At 38.7% G+C, this 18668-nt stretch overlaps 1 protein-coding gene across 3 annotated transcripts in view; it reads left to right on the forward strand.

Moving 5' to 3' along the window:
- Positions 1-18668, forward strand: part of AGPAT5 (1-acylglycerol-3-phosphate O-acyltransferase 5) — a 119253-nt gene that overhangs the window by 68363 nt on the left and 32222 nt on the right. The gene's annotated exons all lie outside the window — the stretch shown is intronic.

Here is an 18668-nt window from a genome sequence, read left to right on the forward strand (position 1 = left end):
TATGTTTGTTTGTACAAACCTGTGTCCATTTTCAAACAGCGCACCAGTCATCTAACTGTTGAGGTTTTTGTAGGCATTATGACAGAGGAGAGTTTGAAGGAGGATAATGAGTTAGTTTGGCAGAAGTTTATGGGGCGCTCCTCGCACGTGGGCAGGGAAAGCAAGGGAAAAAGCATGAAGCTCCTTGTTTGAAAATTTAATAAGTAGGCATTGGAAGCTGGCATCATGAGCCAGTTGAAGGCAGGAGTCAACATCTCAAAATGTTTATACTTCTAAGCATAGCTGTTGGGAGAATGCATTTCCTGGGTTTTGTTTGTCTTTTTTCATTTTTTTTTTTCCTGTTGATCAGAAGTGAAATAAAAAATACAACAATGGTTCTCAGAAAGTCATTTCTGTGACACTGAGTTGAATTCAGAAGTATGTGAGTCAGCATGCTGATATTGTCAGGCTATTGAACTTTTGTTAATTTTAGCCCAAAGGGATATAATTTTTTTTCCTGCTTCTCAGGAAGAATGGAATGTGTGTGTTGTGTGCATGTTTAAGTCATAATGTATACATCTCTTCAGTTTCCTGTTGAAAATGAATAACGGGTGTTAGTGATATTTTTTCCTGGTCTTAATTATATTTCTGCTATTTTGTCACTTTATGATGGTTTTTTCATGGGCTGTGATGTTTCATTCTATCTGTTTATCTATTCCAGCACCTTCTGAGTGATATATTCTGTTGTTGTTCTAAATCTTAAGAGAAACTCTTGTTTAAAAATACTAAAATTTGATCATTTTAATATAAATATTTCTAAGCTATTGTCATAAACATACAGCTAAGGGTAGCATAAAATCCCTCTTTACCCTGTAAAGGGTTAATTCCTCTTTTACCTGTAAAGGATTAAGAAGTTCAGATAACCTGGGTGACACCTGACCAAAAGGACCGATAAGGGGAGAAGATACCCTCAAATCTGTGGGGGGAAGGTTTTGGGTCTGTCTCTCTCAGAGCCAGCCAAGAAACCGTGCAGGGAATTTACATCTTCTTAAATATATCTGAACTAAGCATCTAGTCTTGCAGAAATAGTAAGTAATAGCAGAAAAGAAATGCTTTAGATTACCTTTTGTTTTAGCTTGTGAATTCCCCTAAGTGGGAGGTTTATCCCTGGTTTTATAACTTTTAAGGTTTTGCCCAGAGGAGAGATCCTCAGTGTTCTTGAATCTTTTGTTATTCTGTAAAGTACTTACCATCCCGATTTTCTTTAATTAAAATTCTTCTTTTAAGAACTTGATTGATTTTTCATTGTTTTAAGATCCAAGGGTTTGGGTCTGTGTTTACCTGTACCAATTGATGAGGATATTATTCTCAAGCCTCCCTAGGAAAAGGGGTGTAGGGACTTGAGGGGATATTTGGGGAAGGTAGAACTCCAAGTCGCCCTCCCTGAATGTTTGTTTAATTCACTTGGTGGTGGCAGCATACTGTTCAAGGTGGAATTTGTGCTTTGGGAAAGACCTAAGCTGGTAAAAATAAGCTTAGGAGGTCTTTCGTGCGGGTCCCCACATCTATACCCCAGAGTTCAGAGTGGGGAAGGAACCCTGACAGCTATAAAATGCTTTCATTTTTAAAGTAGAATCTTCCTCATCTGCATTTTTCTAATTCTCACATTTTTGTTGGGGAAAAAATGGTCTTTCCTCAACCCCTCAGCCAAGATATAATAGCTCAGTGTGGATTTGTTCCTGCTTCCATTTATGACAGTGAAAAGAGTCTTAAAAGTAAAGTTTACTAATATGTTATGAAATATAATAAAAATGAACTACAGTTGTGAAAATAGTGCATTTTGTTTGCAGCATCCTTTTTTTTTCTCTTGTAATTTCCCAAAATTTAGTAATTCAGAATTCATTACCTACTCTTTAAACTTTGTTTTACTTAGACAATAAAAATAGTCTGGTCAGTTTTATCTTTTGTTACAGTCAGTTTCACTTTGATTTTTATGCACTAGCACAATGCATCAATGTTTGAGTTGCAAACACTGTAGGAGATTATTTTTTTCTTTAAAAAAAATTGAAACTTGAATAAAAAGACGAGACATTTCTCATGATAGTTTTTTAAGTTTATTTTTGTTAAACTTAAATTTTGATACCAAATTTATTGAATATAATTCTCTTAAAATATTTGTTCAGAATAAGTTGAAGTGATGAGATCTAAAGCATAAAAGTTTGCTGTAACTACTATATGAATATACAAAATTGTTGAAGATCACAAAGCTGTCCTAGATCTCAGAAAAACGCGGTTCTTTCATACTTTGTACTGGTGTCTGAGCTCTGGAAACATTGACTGTTTTGAGCATGATTCTGAGTATACCTGAGAAGTTAATTTTGCTTTTACAAAGTGAGAAGTATGAAAAACTTTCTCTATTTTTATCTTCTGTAGGCCAAATTGATTCCCTGGAGAAGCTTTCTGAAAACAGGATAAATTTATTTCCCCCTCCCCCGCCGCCACAATCTTTGGTGTATACGATTGATATGTAGCTTTGTCTGATTATTGATATTAGTTAAACATCAATTATAAAAACGCTGCACTGACTACACTTTCAGATTGTCTGGATTGCAAGATAGTTTTGGGACTGTAGAGGAAAAAAATCAGATACTTTGGTGAACATCCAAGGATTTGATTTGCAGGTTACTGACCTCAAATACATGTCCATGGCATAATGCATTATGAAATTGTAAATAAGTTTAACTGTGCATGGATAAGATGGAAGAATATCAAACACAAAGAATTTAAGCCAGTTGAGATCTCTGGTGAAACAAAGAGGTGATTTTTATTTATTTTTATTTTAATTTTATTAAATAGACTTCCACGTGATGATTTGCTGAACCATGACATTTGGGATCTTGTCTGCCTGATTTGGTTAGGAAGCCTCCTGTTTCTAAAACAGAAGCAAATGAGATGCATAGAATTGTTTCTGCCTTGTGGCAATCTGGGTATGAAGAAGATGATACTGAAGATTGTATTCCAAACTTCCCTGGGAGGAAAATGAGCATCCTCCTTACCCCAGTGCTCTCAGAAAAAAGAACAGGGTTCTTTAACGTGAAAAATGAGCTCAGTGAACTGGATTTGAAAATTGCCATAATGCACTCTGCCAAGTTCTCGATTGAGTCTACTGCCAGGTTTTTTGTTTACAAAAATCCAAAGGATGCCAGAAACTTCTGGAGGCTAAAGATGGAGTTAGGGGGCATTAATATTCCTGTTGGGGGGGAGAAAATGAGATGGACACACACTGATTAGACAGTACAATCAAATATTCCTGTATATCTGATGAAAAATATTATAAATTGTTCCACATCCTTAAACCTGTGTGTGCAAATAGGAGTTAATTTATAGCCTACAATCTATCCCATAGATAGTATTTGTAGATATGAAAAGGGAAGGATGAAGATGGATACAAATTCATAGTTCGGGTCTGTTGATTTTAAAGTATCAAAAAACAGCTTTTTTCTGTGATCTGGGACAGCTTTGTGATCTTCAGCCCCAGTGAGTAGGGTGCTGAACCCTAATGGACTGCTGTGAAGTTAACTTTTTATTTCTACTATAGCGGAAGTAGAAGTAACTTTGAGCTAGGGGAAGCAACCTCCATGACATTGCCTACTAGCATTTTGTCAGTAGAAAGGCTTTCAAAAACATTCCCCATGTGTTCATTTTGTTGTTGTTTATATTTCAGCGAGGAAGCACTGTTCTTGACAATTGGTGAAATAGTCAATGAATGTTTTAACCACTGAATTCATTTGGGACAGGATTTCACCCAGTGCTTGTGATATACTTTTGAATATGTAAAGAACTATAGAAGCACTGTTGTTTATAAACATTCATTTTTTGGATTTTAAAAATCTTTTACTCCTCAAGATCTGAGATAAGTGTTGTTATTTTTCACTTTTTAAATTATAGGCTGAGATTTTAAAAGGAGCTTAAAGAAGTTAAGCACCCAAATCCCACTGTAATTCCTTTAGTCTCTATTGCAAATCCCAGACATGAGTGTATTCCAAAATACTAAATATAGGCATTACTTTATTGAGATGTCGATTATGGTGAGATACTTTTATACTCAATACTGAGGTGACATCAACTCTAAGGAACTAAAAATATTTACTATTCACATTCAATGGGTGCCAGAAAGTTCTGGCAACCTCTTACATTTTAGTTGGAATAAGAATAGTCAACATTTTAAAAACAAAATCAGATACTTGATGCAATTCAGTGCATTTCAGAAGCGAAAAATGTGCTCTCCAGAAAGAAGTATTTAATGAGCCCCAGATATAAATGTGATTTCTGTGAGGCATGATACAGCAGTACTCAAGAGAAATGAGGACGTTCTGTAGAGAGAGGGAAATCAGTTGAACCTTTCATTCAGCTTGATGCCATTCAAGAGACCTTATAGGCATGATAATCTATGCAAGTTTTGCCAGAGTGCAAGGCCCTGAGCTATCTGTCAGAGACAGACACAACCCACCCATGATAGGGTTACACACTATGTCTGGATTTGGTCCTCTGTATCCATTTATTGTCTGTTCTTGGCATGTTGTAGGTGATTGTGTGTAATACAATGCCGTATCTCCTTTCTCCCACACAGTTGTTTTCCTCATCACTTTCTGATGATATGTCTTTTTATGATTCCTGATAATTTGAGGAAATTTCTTACAAATTTCTTTGTATTTGGGGTATTGGAGTAGAAAGTCCCTTTTGGTTTCCCCTTTGTCGCATTGTATGCATAGTCACTCCTTTCCAGGTTTAGAATATGGTTTTTGCGTCCCGCTTTCCACGAATTCCATATTTCAGTCTGTGGTCACTGATTCTGCAGGTGGGGAAAATCTTTCCTACTTTAGCACATTTCATTGTGGTGAGGTAGTCAGCTACCTAGTTGTCATAGTTCTGTGTATGATCTGTAGCAGTTTAGCTTGTTAGTGTCTTTGATTTGTTCTTCCCAATGATGTGTATACTGGTATTTTAGGTAATGGTCTAGCATCTTAAGCAGCTTTCAGTTTTTATTGTTGACTGCACTGGTCACAGGTTTTGAGTTGTTGCGCCTGAGGAGCAATAACATATAGGTGTGGATTGTATTTTCATTTAGATTTAGTATTTGATCATTTAGTCCTTTGTAGTGGAAGTAGTGTTTACTGCCTTCTTTGGTAAAAATCTACAAACCCTTTATAGCATATTACTGGCCCTCTGCTGGAGACGAATATTTCTGTAAAAGGCACAAAATATATATACATTTTTTCTTTACACTTCTACATCTAAGCTAGTAGCTGCTCTACACTTCACTATGGATACCATGTTTAATTGTGATCTATCTTTAGTGATTAGGCCTATACCATCACAAACGGGAAAGCAGGACCTCACTTTCAACATTCAATTAGGTTTAGTAAAACATGAAATTCACGAGATTTCATAAACGGCACTCAGAGGTTTTGAAAACAAATGGCAATGAACTTGAGCCTGGCCATTCTTAAAATTTCAAAGTAACTTTTGAAATGATGGTCTAATATTTTTAAATGGTCAAAAATTAAACTTGGCTTACCATAACCAAACCGAGACAAAACAATCTTCCCTGGCAAAATACGTTCAGGAATTTTCTATAAATGTCTATGCCAGAAACTAGACACATTTTTGCACGCATGTTCATACCCACAGCAAATAAAAATTAATTTATTAAATGAAGAGAGTTGAAAATATTTATTTTAAAATGTTATTTAAATGTAAATATCTTGATTGAGATTGCTCTTTCAATTTGATCTTATTCTGCACGTACGAACATTTATCTTAAATTGTCTGTGAAAGTGATATTTCAATTGACTTCATTAGGTCCTGACACTGGTTTTGGTTTGTGTTTAAAATAATTTGCAATATTTTTATATCTAGAAATGATTATTTGGAACTCTTATATGAGCAAATTAAATAATAAATGCAGCACAAAACATGGAGAGGAAGATGTAGAATAAATTGAAAGTGTGATTCCTGTGTTGCATTGGAAACACTGGAGAGTCATGCTGAGGAAAAAAAACATAAGAGCTCACTAGCGTCCTTTGTTTCTTTCCATGGGGTGTCTAATACTGGCAACGGTATGTTAAGCAGTTTTGTCTGGGGTTGGTTTGCTGTGGGAAAGCCCTGCTGCTTTGAGTGTTAACTGCAAGGAAAGAAACGAAGTATATAGTAACAGCAGTCTATCTTACCCAGAAGGGTTTGTAATACTCGTATTAATATCCTGAATTATCATTTGAGTCCCAGCTCTTGAAATTGGTGGGAAGGCAATGCAGAAATGGCATTCTTGACTGTGGTGGGTTGTTACACAGCACTACCCTTTAGAATTGTTTAGTGTCACAGGCAGGGTAGGATAGGGGCATTCTCTTTAGCTTGTTCTAAAAGAGACAGTAATAAGGAGGGGACATTGTTATCCCAAGCCATAATCAAAGGCTAAAATGTTTAACCTAAGGTTCCATACTTAGGCATCTACATTATGTAACCTGATTTTCTTCTTTGAGTGCTTGCTCATGTCGATTCCATTCTAGGTGTGCGTGCCACATGTTCTGTTTGATCCAGGGGATGGACAGTGGCTCCCTATCAGACACATTTCTCATCCCATGGGTGGGGGCTTTAATGTATATTCACACGGTTCTAGTGAAGATCAAGCAGGACAGGGCGAAGATTATCCTAATAACCCCCATATGGCTTCACCTGCACTGGTTCGGAACTTTATTGAACCTTTCGGTAGCCGCGCTGCCGTACCTGCCCCTCTGGCCAGATCTGCTGTCCCAGAACCACTAATGTGCGCGCACTCACACCCAGAATGGAATGGACATGATTAACACATCTCAAAGAACAACAGTTACAAAAAGGTAGGTAACCGTTTTGGGGTTTTTCTCCCAGAGGGAGTTAAGCAATAGTAATTCCCATTAAAACCACTGGCAACTATGTTTTCTTGGCACTGCTGAAAATCTGACTACTTTTTAGATGTCTGGCTTTAGGTGCCTACATTTGAAAACTTCAGATTTATCATAATTAGCCAATTCCTGAGTATGTTCTTTTTTTCTTAGCATAATACCCATTTTTTCATTATGAGTATATCCTTTCAACTATGTACAATGAATTTTGCCTGCCGTCATCAAATTACTGATATATAGTAGAGAAGATGAGCAGGCTCATGAAGAATTTAGAAAACAAGCCCTGGAGAAATAAAGTATATTTGTTAATCAGCAGTAGGGTTCTGATGTGACAGATATGCAATTTCCTGCAATATCCTTGAAAAACCTTACTGAATTAAGTTTAAGTATCTTTAGAGTCCATTGTATTAAATGCAAAGGTTATGTGTTATTGTAGGCTAGGTTTCATGTAACTTTTATAAGGGGAGGTGAATGCAAATTTCCTACCCCCAATTATGCAAAAAAAGTCTAACCTTTTGAAGCTGCTCCCTGAGGTGTGGACCATTGTCATAAGAACATAAGAATGATAGTCCTGGCTCAGACCAATAGTCCATCAAGCTCAGTGTCTAGTCTTCCAACAATGGCCAATTCGTTATCAACATTGAAATTTCATCTACCGTTTTGTTGCCCAGTCACCCAGTTTTGAAAGATTCCTTTGTAATTCTTCACATTCTACTTTGTCTGATCACCTGTTCTTGGAACCTGAAGATCAAAGGCCCAAGTTGTATAAAGGAAAGACCGAATCATTCATGGTTGTGCTAATTATGAGCTCAGGCTATTATGAACTTGTAACCACAGAAAAAACCCTTGGTGGAGTTTGAAAGACTGACTCCTTCCAGAGCTGTTCAGGTGTGAGCTTTAGTAAGCTTATTAACAGACGACATGTGGGGGGGCATGTGAGGTCATGTGCCCTCTCCCTGACTTCTGCCAGTGTTTGCCAGCCCTGCTTGGTCACATGGTGCAGCGAGACCCCTCCTCTCTGCCAGTAGCTGCCAGAACCAGCAAGCTGTGTGCCGTGGGAAGAGGCAGGAGCAACAGTTGGGAGCTGCAGGGAGGGGCTGCTGCTTTCTGAGAGGGGAGATTGAGGGTACGTCTCCTGGGGGAAAGGGGCAGAGGGGGATTCAAGCTGTTCAGGGGGCAGCCAAAACTAAATTGTGGGCCTCCCATCAGCAGGTACAGGTCGTCTCTGCTTATTAGCATGTGTGTAGGTTCTTTTATTTGTATTAATATTTTTCTCTCTGCAGTGCTTTCACCTGACAAATAAATGTGCTTGCTAACAAGGAGCTGTATGGTAACTTGTAACTGCTGACAGTTACATTGTTCATAGTGCTCAAAAGAGAAAGCAGAGCACAAGTGCTGGCCTGTTTAGTCAATCTGGCCTGCTGGGGAAATCATAATGTGGGCAGGGAACTGTGGAGCCTGGAAAAACCTGTCAGGAGGGCAGGTGATGGCTGAGGAGCCCAAGGGAAGTGATGGCTGAGGAGCCAGGAGCCTAGAGTTGGGTGCCATTTGTAGACCACAGATGGGGAAAACAGGTTTAGTTGGCCTGAACTATGATATCTGGTAATGCAAGTCCAGCCCTACATTGGATGTCCCAAAGTCATGAACAAAATGACATTGTCGCCAAAGTAGAAGTGTCTTTCAAACACAGCAGTGAGATGGTTTGGTGTGTTATATAGCCTATCTGACATACGGTACGTTCTGCATCATGGTTTGCATTTAAGAGTTCACGAAACAAAACAACTTTCACTTGCTACTTGTCTGCATGTTTTCATACTTTTCCTTGATGTTCCCCCTTCACCTTCCTCCTCTGTCTCCAAAGTCCCTCCGCCAGGAAGTTGCATATTTGTTCCGTTCTTGGGGATTTATAAATTTATGATGCTAGACTCATTTTAAGATTGTGGCCTAACAAATGGTTTTCCGTGTGTGGGGGGAGGGGGGGCGGGGGTCTGGTAAAGTGTATCTTATTGGTTGGATAGCAGACAATGTCTTTATCTGAAGATACTGGAAGCAGGAGATGTGAAATTGCCACAGAGCAGCTGACTCACCCCCTGGAAATAGCTGTGATATTTTTGTAACCTCGCTCTTGATCAGTTCTCTAGCATAGTTATTGACATAGTTCTCTACAGCCTATTCCTGTAAAGGGGAGAGTATGTGACCCTAATAATATAAGAGACTCCCAGGTTAGCAAGAGCTTCCTCTTCCATATGTAACTTAGAACTATCTTTCTCTGTTTAACTTTTAAAAACAAAGCTGTTAACTATGTAGAGAGAAGAAATTGTAGGATTAAAGAAGTGTTATTACGAGGTGGATAAAATGCACCTAGCTTATCCAGCTTGTCAGCAGAGTTTATCCCTTATCAATAGATGTAACCATACAGCAGAACCCTGATTTTTGAACATCAGTCTTCGAATGATCAGTTATATGAACCATTTTTCTGCTGTATAAGTCAGATTCCTGCTGCCAAATATGACTTCAGTCCTTCATCCAATGTTCAAGCAATTGTACAGGTTTAAAAACTAACAGATTTGATAGCAAGGTATTCAGTTCTCTCAAAGAAAAATCATTTTTATTCTATGCATTTGTTACTGTTCATTATCTATACTATGCACTGTACCTACTGTAATTCTCAGGTGTTCATTGTTATGAACTTTTTGATTTTATGGATTGTTCAATTCTCAGTTAATTCATAAAATAGGGGTTTTACTGTATATAAATCCAGTCAACTGGATACTGATCTATCTGAACCCATTAGAAAGTATTTGAAAAGGGTTAAACTCAATGATACCCTCTCCACTTTTCATCCACAGAAAACATTATTGTGGAGTTTTAAAATTAACATTGCCAAATCTTTTATTTTTCTCCATAGGCCTCCAAATTGCTCAAAGCCAGTCTGTGAACCATGATAATCTAGGTGGGGATTGGTATGAGAATACTTTGAAGGTGTCCATAAATGTTGTTAGAATGGAATGAGTATGTCCATAAATTTTTCTTACTCGTTCATCTGTTAGTTGGGTGGTGTTTCCCATAAGTAGGTTTTGGAATTTCAAAGGGTCCCTGAATTTTTGGTAATCACAGTAGTGATTTTTTCTTGCCTTGCAAAGAGAAGACTTTTCATTTATCTCTGGAGGAGAAAGATTGGAGGGGAAAGGAGGTGTTTGTATTTCCTGTGTTCTTACCTCATGGTATGCTCCACAGTTGTTTTGGGTCAGAGACTGTGTGAGAACCCTAATGTGTAATTTTTGGAAAAGCAGATTTTGGACTATTCAATCAGAGAGTTTGTGAAGATGTTTGTTTTACAAGTTAAGTCTTATGGATTTTGTCGCAATGTTAGACAGTATCTCTGTCAGTTTTTCTGGGAACCTTTTGGTGTCTGATTTTTAAATTAGAACAGGGATAGGCAACCTGCGGCTGAAGGCGGCATGTGAGATGATTTTCAGTGGCACTCACACTGCCTGGGTCCTGGCCACCAGTCCGGGAGGCTCTGTATTTTAATTTAATTTTAAATGAAGTTCTTAAACATTTTAAAAACCTTATTTACTTTACACAGAACAATAGTTTAGTTATATATTATAGACTTATAGAAAGAGACCTTCTAAAAAACGTTCAAATGTATTACTGGCACACGAAACCTTAAATTAGAGTGAATAAATGAAGACTCGGCACACCACTTCTGAAAGGTTGCTGACCGCTGTATTAGAACAATGTCCAGGTTAGTCCCTTTGGACTCTCAGTGGATATACTCAAGGAAGTCCGACTCAAATTAGATTTTCCTGTGTCTGAACATGGTAGGAAATAATATCATGGCTCCTCTCCTCCAGATATATTCTCTCTTGGTCTGTGGTGAATACCTCTTGGGGTAAGATTAAAAAGAGGGAACCAGCTGACCTAACATTAGTCCTGGATGATCATTCAGCCAGGTTTCTTGTCCAGTGATTTGTCTGCAATAAAAATATGAATGGTAAAAGGCATATTAGACAGTGATCTTTAGTTGATCAACCTGACTCTGAGGTCTAGGTTTCAGTTTGTTTTGGGCTCTGGTGATATAGGCATTCCAGATTCATTATAACTATCCATTGATCTTTCCAGGCTCTGGTTGGCATTTTGTCTGTTCATTGCTTTCAGATACGACTTGTATTGAGGAGGAATACAAGTGAATTGTCAGACATTTATATATCTATTTTTAATTAAAAAGTTAATTTCTGAAGATGATGATGGCTTGGGCCTTCATACTCATGAGGGAAAGCTTCCAATTCATCTCTGCCTGCATAGTTATTTTTTCTGGGTTGAAATAATCTTGACTTTTACTAGAATCTGTTCACCAGAATGATGCTTGAAGCATCATTGTGCTTTTGATTTTCTTTAGATTATCTGACCATTTTAATAGAGGCCAGTTCTTTTTTGGATTTATTGGCCTCCCTAGCTTTTAAGACTTTGTATTTTTATAATAGTTTACTAACTTGATAAAATTAAAAAATTAGCTTCTCCTGTATATATTTGCAATGAGAATAGCATTACAAGGTAAAGTATGACATTAGATATTTAACTTGTTTTCTTTGGCTTTTAAAGTAAAATCTCATGACCTCAAATACTTTAACATAGAGTCTTAACTTTGTATTGCCCGATATTAAAAACAGTTTAAGCATAGCATGTTTTGTAAATTGGATGCAGACAGGCTGTCAAAATAATTGTAATTAGTTGATTTTAAATTATGGTATGTTGACTTTAGCAAAGATTATCAAGTGATTGCAAGAATATCTAACATTTTTATAAAAGATACTTTTACAAGATGTGTTGTATGCCCAGTACTTTCATTTGTCTTCAATATTCTAAGCTAGGCATATTAAATAGTGCATTACAGTTTTTATTTTTTAAGATATTTCTTGGACCATCTTCATTATTACCCAAATGGCAGGCCCGAAATCAGAGCTTACTTTGTGCTTAGGCCTTCAGAGCTCACCGGTAACTCCTGGAATGGGAAGGAACTTCATTCTACTTTCACAGTTAACAGCTTCCCAGTGACCACCCTAATCTCCAAAACAGGACCATATTTTCAAATTTTTGTATTCGAGTGCTTGCTCGTGTCCATTCCATGTTAGGTGTCTTTGTACCACATGCACCATTGCCAAAGATTTTTCCTTCAGTGGTATCAATCAGTATGGCTCTAGCACCCTCTGGTGTCATGCACTTATGTTCCTTCTTTCCACCCATGGCTGTAACAACCCCTCCTGCTTTGGCAAGGCTTCCTTCTCCCTCTTGGCAAGGGGCTGGGGCCGGGCATGCCCCAGTCCCTTGGTTTCAAACCTTGTGCCTCTTGAGGCAAGCCTATGTCCATGAGAGACTCACATGAGAGACTGGTGCCAGATCTCTCTGGACTTTTGACCCCGTACAAAAAGGGACACAGATGAGAGGTTATCCTAATGGAAGCCACATTCAGACCAGCCTCAGAGCCAAGCTGCTCTCATTCTGCATCAAGCACTTCAGACTCAGTACAAAGTGCTCCTCCGGCACCACATGCTTCCCAGCACCATTCCCCATTTCCTGTGACGAGGAAAAAGCACAATAAGCAGCAGACCGACAGAGGGTGCTCACCAACGCAGAAGGAGGACAAACATGGGGAAGGCAGTAGTGTGACCCACGCCAGGCCACTCCTCCAGCCCATGGCAGCACCATCAACTCCATTCAGAGCATTGAGTCTATCCACCCTGAGGTTGCACATCTTCTGAGAGCTCGGAATGCACTGGCAGGTCACCTGAACAGATCCTTTTCCTCTCACAAGGAGTGGTTCCTTCACCCGGAGGTCACCAGGTTCATCTTCCAAAGGTGGGGGTCTCCCCAGGTAGACCTGTTTGCAACCAAGCAGAACAGGAAATGTCATCAGATTGGATGTTTTTCTAAAAGATATAGTCTATGAATTATTTGGGGAAGTTATATAACGTGTTATACAGGAGGTCAGACTAGATGATCACAGTGGTCCCTTCAGGACCCAATAGCTCCCAAATAAACACCTAAATGAATGACCCGGTCATGAAAAGAACTCTGTTCCCATTTAAGCCTGATTTCCAGTAGTACACCTCCCCTATTGAGATTAACAATCCCATTCATGGTCACTTTTTTTTTAAAAAAACCAACAAAACACACACTTCTCAGTGAGTACCATGTACATGCAGTTTGAAAATCAAGTCATAATAGAGTTAATTGAACATGCGCAAATTATGGAGCATTCCTTGAATGTAGGGAGAGTTGGGTTTGGGTTTTTTTGTCTGAATGGATGTAAATGTTTCCAGAGAGATCTACATGGTGATGGTAGCAGGGGGAATGGCAAATTTCAGGCCACAGGAATATATTTGGGAAAATTGAGCAGCATTAGGTGTGTTGAATGGAATGTCCACACTCAGAACTATATAATTACAAGCACAATACTGTAATATTCAGCAGTACATGTACAGAATAAATATTTTGAAACAACACAGTGATATCATTTGAAGTGACAGTTCACAAAATAAAAAAATATGGGAACCATATTATGCTTCTAAATTTTTACATAATTGATGTAATATTGAATAAACAGATATCACTGGGGCAAGTGGGGTTTGTTGTATATGCAGTGTACCTCATTCAGTGCACTAAATGCCCCAATAATAAGTATGTGGGTGAAATGAGAGAATCATTACATTCTTGAAGGAACACGCATAGAAAAATGATAAAAGACAAAAACATTATATCACCTGTGGGTGAACACTTCTGTTTCACAAAGCAATCGCTCTACAGCTGACTTCTGAGTTCTCATTCTCAAAGGATGAGGACTTCACCTTCAAAAGTTGAGCCTGGGAACTTAAATTCATAACTTTGCTAGATACTAAAAATCATGGACTGAATAGAGACATTTGATTTATGACTTATTACAACAATTTATAACCCATTTAACCCTTCCCCCCCCCCTCCAGCTTTTTTTTTTTTTTATGATTATTCCTTTCCCCTCTGTGACTGGAGAGGTGTTAATGGGCTAGTTCACCTTGAATGATCTCTTGAAATGTGTTAACTACTTATGCTAAACAATCTGTTCCACCTCTATTTAGCTGTGACACTCTGGGTACGTCTACGCTGCAATTAAAAACCCCTGGCTGGGCCATGCCAGCTGACTTGGGCTTGTGGGGCTTGGGCTTGCAGCTGTTTAATTGCAATGTAGATGTTTGCTCTTGGGCTGCAGAGACACTGTGAGATGGGAAGCTACCAGAGCTTGAGCTGCACCCAAGCCCAAATGTCTGCACCATAGTGAAACACCTCCTTACCCATAGCCTTGCAAGCCTGTGTTACCTGGTTTGGGCCAGCCCCGGGTGTCCAACTGCAGTGTAGACATACTCTTTGAGTACCTTTCCAGGACCTGAAGAGCTCTGTGTAGCTCAAAAGCTTGTCTTTCTCACCAACAGAAGTGAGTCCAATAAAAGATATTACCTCACCCACCTTGGTTCTCTAATATTCTGGCACCAACATTGCTACAACATTGCATATTCCTAAAGAAGCAAGATAGGGATAATGACTTATACAGATCCTTTCAAATTTAAGGATCCCAGAGCACTTTAGAAATGAATTGTTTAATAGCACTCAGCAGTACTACAAGGCAGTTTCTCAATTTTAGGTCAGGAAGTGAAGGAAATCCCAGAAGTTCTCCTCAAAATACTTCTAGATGTCTCAGACTTTGTCATAGCGTTCTTGTAGCCTTCTGCATTGTAAAGATTTATTTAAAGAATGTGGGGTAACAGAGAGTCAGTGGCAAACCTTTTTAATGTTGCAATGATTTTGTCAAGTCCTAAGCAAAAAGAAACTGTTAATATTTTAACTCTGTAAATTCAAAAATTCCTTAAGCAGTACTGCAGTATTTAATATATTTACTCTCTGCTTTGAAAATTCTGGTGTTCAGTGAGCAGGCGTCCTGGGGAACATTTTTGAGATAGAACCAACAAAATATAGAATATCTCCTTGGAACAGTTGAGGCTAAAAGTGAGTAACCTCCAAAGCTTTCTAATATTTTACTTGGAGAAGAAGTTTTGTTAACAGCAAGAGACTGGAATTTTTCACTTCACATGCGGTCCATTTTATAGAAGTATTTTTAGAACATCAAAACACTGACTTCGGATCATCTGTTACTGAGAGTCAGTGCTCGTTCAAACTCTGTGGAACTGGACTATAGTTTCACTATCAAACACAAATAAAGTACATATATTCTGGTCATGCTCAAAAGTATGTTTTCTTATATAGAAATGGGTATGGTCAGCCACAGCAATCATGGATTTTAAACATTTTGGTTAACACTTTTAGGGTGCTATGAAACTATGTACTTTTTTTTGTCCAGTCACATAGATCTTCAAACTGAATCAGTGTGCAAGCCAATGGGCACCTTCATGTTCCTCAAGAAAATTCTGAAGGTTCAGCTGTTCAGGGAGTGTAGATCTCTTGACATTCCTTCACAGTTGTTTTTTTAATTCCACATTTCTCCAGCCACATCTGCTCAACCTATCTTCTGTTATGCACCTGTCAGCTAGAAGTGAGCTTTTTTCCAGTTTTTGTCTAAGCCATTTCTATAGCCTCAGTTCAATGTCTGACTTTAAGCAAGCCATAGTTCCATTAACCAATAGTCAATGAGATTATGTGTGTAAGTTAGACACATGCATGAGTATCTTGTTGAATTAGACCTTCATCTGCTCATCTTTACTGGGTGAAAAATGCAGCTGGTATTCTAGTATCCCCAGGAGGAGTGAGTGTTCTATCCACCTCACTATGTGCCTGCCTGCCTGCCTTAATGGAGTTGAAAGTAAGTTACCTTTGGAAACTGTTTTCCCATGAATTGTTGAACTACTCTTAAGACATATTTGCAAATAACAAGGTGTTTGTTTGCCTGGGGATACAGTCTTCTGGAGACCACATAAAACTTTACTGACTTTAATGGGAATTGTTATAGTTTATTGATGGAAGGCTATGGGCCCTCTTAGCAGTTATTGGCAAATACCATTAATTAATTCTCATATCTTGAGATGTATTAGCCTTTTTTCCTCCTCCCTGGTGGGCAAAGAATTCTTTCCTAGGCGTATACAAAGAGAGATACAGAATAAACTGGGAGAGTATTCGAGGCTTATGAGTTCTTCAATTAGCATGAAGAGATATTTTCTAATGGAAACTTTTGAAAGCCCTCTAGTTTTTTGTTGTTTTTTTTTAGTTTGTTGGTTGTTTTTTTGTTTTTGTTTTGTTTTGAAGCACAGGTGAGGAGTAAATTTCACAAGAATAAAACTTCAGTTTCCAGTTGCTATACAGCTCCCAGGTCAGATGTGCGAAGACTTCATTTTTCATGCTTAAAATGCAAAGTGTTTTTAAACAAATATCTTGTCAGTTACATTATGAAAAATTATACATCAAATGGCTGTGCTGAGCCAATCAAAACATACAGCTGCATTACTACTGTCCGAAGGATGGGTTGTTTAGTGATCCAGATGGTATAATTAGCAATAATGGAATAGAAATGAGGAAAGAACAATTCAGGTTGAATCGAAGGGATAATATACTATAAGAGAGATCTGTTAGCCTGTATAGTAATCTCTCAAGTGAAGTTGTGAAAGCCTCACTGCTTGAGTCCATTTTAAACTGGAGTGGTTAAAGCACTCAAGTATATGCTCTAGGGAACAGTTATCCTTGTCTCTTTTCAGTCTCTGGCTTCTGTGATGCTCCATGATTCACATTATTATCAAAATATTATTTCTGTAAAATAAATGGGATATTTCCTGATACTCATCACACCGTAGGTATTATCACTTTCCTTCTATCCTATCTCAACATGATATCTCTTATCTGTTCTCTGTTACTGGCTTGATTTTATAAAAGTGTAGAAATAGGATTAATCAAATATCTCCAGGTTAAATGTGATGTGGAGCTGGAGAACGTGCATGTTTTTACTGTCCGTTCTTGCTTTTTTCAAAATTCCTTAATAGTAGAATCCCATTTGTGATGCTGCTGCTATATCAAACCGTGCTCCCTTGGCAGTGGTGGTATAAGCAGCAGTGATGCTACATTGTGCAAAGTGAAAACACAGTCATAGAGAAAATGGGATGAGGAAGGGCCAGGAACAGAAGTTGCAAAGACATATGCACACACAGAGGGGAGACTGCACCATTAGTATAGCAGCATCATTTTAGTTATGAACAGAATTTGGTTCCTCATATGAGGAAAGACCTTTGATTGCTCTTAATCAGTCCCTTCTGGCAAACTGAAAAATTGGAGTTGATGGGCTATCAGAATAACCACACTTATGACTTTCAGACAGTGGGATGGTTGCGGTTATACAATGGAGGGAGAATTAGTATTTAGGGAGGAGAAACAATATAAGCATCTTGAAATCACCAATTGCACTTGTCAGTGCTGTCAAGAATAGCATCCTGTCTAATCACACATAATTTGAGTAGATTTCTATGTCACTGATATCGAGGAGTAATGGAACTCAATATGTAATGGGGAAAAAATTGGTTACTGTGACAAAGTTCCTCCTCTACCTTGGTGGGTCCTGCGCTTATTGGTGGATTTGTTCACCTCAGTGATCTTCCCTTCTTGTGGAACCCACAGTCTGGGTCAGCTCCTCCTGTGTCTGATCAGGAGTTGGGAGGTTTGTGGAGGGAACCCGGGCCCGCCCTCTACTCCGGGTTCCAGCCCAGGGCCCTGTGGATCGCACCTGTCTAATAAGCTCTGTAACAGCTGCATGACAGCTACAGTACTCTCCTGGGCTACTCCCCATAGGCTCTCAAACACCTTACTTTATCCTCACCACAGGACCTTCCTCCGGCTGATAACGTTGGCCTCCTCGAATCCTCCACAGTAACAACGCTCTCACTCGTCAAGACTCCTTGCCTTCTTGCCCCGCAGCTCCTCACGACACAGCTCCTTCGCCTCTGGCCCTACTGCCTGACTGGATGATGGAGCTCCTTTTTAAACCCAAGTGCCGCTGATTACTCTGTCCTTGAGTGGCGGCACGGTGTTCTAAGTGAAAGTAGCTATCGCTACTGCCCTTCTACAAAGGTCTTAATTGGCTCCAGGTGCCTGATTAAACCTGGAGCAACTGCCATTTGGTTACCAGGGTACTAGGGATTTGTTTAGCCTGGGGCTAACATACCTGTTTCTCAGTACTTTACTGTAGCCATCTGGTCTTGCCCCATCACATTACACACAGGGAGTAAGATTTTGGGCAAATATTAAACTTGTTTGAATTTACCTGTGTTTACTTCTGAGTTGGTTCCAGGATACAAACTTTCAGGAAACAAACTTTGTGTTCTAACATTTCTTCACAATTTCAACTCACTTTATACAACTATGAGACAGAAAGAAGCTATAGAAGCACATTTTTCACACACCCAGCTCACAGAATTTAAATGGTGTTCATTACTACTTACAGAGGTTCCCAAACCTTTCCACAGTGGACCATATCTTTAATACAGAGATTGTTTTGAGGACCAGCCTCCCTTTGCATTAACAATTACATAATGTTTCTATTGCAACTACAGCAGTTGTTTAGGTAAAAATACATTAAATATGTTCTATCGTTTTAATGCAGTTTAGCAAATGGATATCAGTAGGAGAAACCAGCAATATGTAGCCAGAGCGCTCTACACAGACCATAGTTTGGAAACCACTGACCAATCATCTTTTGAAAATGACTTTTTCTTAGTATATTTT

This window comes from Chelonoidis abingdonii, chromosome 3 (assembly GCF_003597395.2).
Source record: "Chelonoidis abingdonii isolate Lonesome George chromosome 3, CheloAbing_2.0, whole genome shotgun sequence".
NCBI classification, from domain to species: Eukaryota; Metazoa; Chordata; order Testudines; family Testudinidae; genus Chelonoidis; species Chelonoidis abingdonii.